The following is a 1,669-nucleotide window of genomic DNA, read 5'->3' on the forward strand; positions in this document are numbered from 1 at the left end:
AGTGGCCTATGATTTACACTAATTAATTTTGATTCAACTAATTAATTAGTTGAAACTTTTAGTTATTAATTTAAACAAAAAAATAAAAAATTAGTATTGTAAGCTTTGTAGTCGAGGCATAAGGGGTTTTAAACTTTTAAAAAAATCTAATCTAAACGTAGAACAAAAATTTTTTGTACTTAAAAACTTAACATAAATATAGGCATGTTTACTAGTAGTTTTAATAGTTATATCATTATTATTTTCCAGCATAAAACTAATAATTGTTTTGCTTAGAATTAATATAGTTTGCTCATTTGCTTTTGTTTGATCATAGCATGCTTTAGTTTAATAAAGGTGACTACAATCGTTATACATACAATGTTTAACAAGGCTAGATTTTATCTTTTATCCTTTTTGTTATTATTGACATTAAAGAAAAGTTAAGAAAAGTCCATACATTCTCAAAAGATAAGGGAATGACATCTTCCCTCGTAATTATAAAACAATGAAGAGACATGTGCCAACTCTTCAACATAATGGTTGTACAACACATCCATGCATTCCTTTATGTTACTACTTTGCTTTTACAAAGTTATTAGTTGAGTTTTAAACCAAACGTGTTTTTAAAAAAATCAAACATATAAACCACCTGATCTAATACTTTGATCAAGCAAGTTTCTTGTTTCCCATTTTATGTGTTCCAAGGTGCTCTTTATCCATAGAACATGTCAAGTTATATGACAAGTTTCTAATCAAATATAATTAGCTCCAAAAACCTGTAAATATTGTTTATGTAAGGCATAGTTTAAAAGAGATAACATTTCATTTCGATTAGACATAGTTAAAGGTATTGTGTGGTTATTTAGCATACAAATTAAGAATAGCACATTTAGTCATGAAACAATACTATTATGATGGATAGATATATATTATTATGCTAAAAGGGTACACAATAGTAATGAACTCCATAAATATCCCAAATTGTAGGACCTCGTCAAGGTCTCTTGAAAAAGGAAAACTATGGCTTCTAGAAAAACATCATTAAAACTATGTGCTACAAGTTGTTATGATATGCATAAATTTGAATTGACTTGGACAACAAAATCTGTAAGCATCATTAGCACACTAATGATATGTTCGATGTACAGAGTAGTCACAATGCAACATCAAACCATTGCCTCACAAATAAATAATAAATATACAAAACAAATGCAAGTTTTGATGGCTATATCGAGCACTATCTTCATTCTTGCATGTCAAAACACATGGTTGACATCATAATAACAAAATATGGACTATGTTGTGTGAACAATGACTGAAGCAAGTATGTAGGGGCCCTATTGCCAAACTACAGAAAAAGGATTCTCCATGCTAAACCATTACAACTATAGCTTCTAAGCATAATTGATGTGTCCATCTTAGTCTCCAAAATGATAATAGTAATAGCACTAATGGAACATTGAATCAATGATCAATTCTCGAAAATCCTTTGGCGTCTTAGAATGATGCACCACTTTCTCATCTACTAGACTTAACTTGAAAACATCTAACATGGTTTATGTGTTCACGTTTAATATGATGCATAATCCAATTATTCACATCCAAAGATAGGTCTCTATGTCCTCAACAAGCAAACAATTGAAAGGATTCTAGAAGTCTACCATGAAATATTCCCATTTGACCCAAT

The sequence above is a fragment of the Lygodium microphyllum genome, chromosome 9, assembly GCF_053477565.2.
Source record: "Lygodium microphyllum isolate KBCC chromosome 9, Lygodium_microphyllum_v1.1.10, whole genome shotgun sequence".
Taxonomy (NCBI): Eukaryota; Viridiplantae; Streptophyta; class Polypodiopsida; order Schizaeales; family Lygodiaceae; genus Lygodium; species Lygodium microphyllum.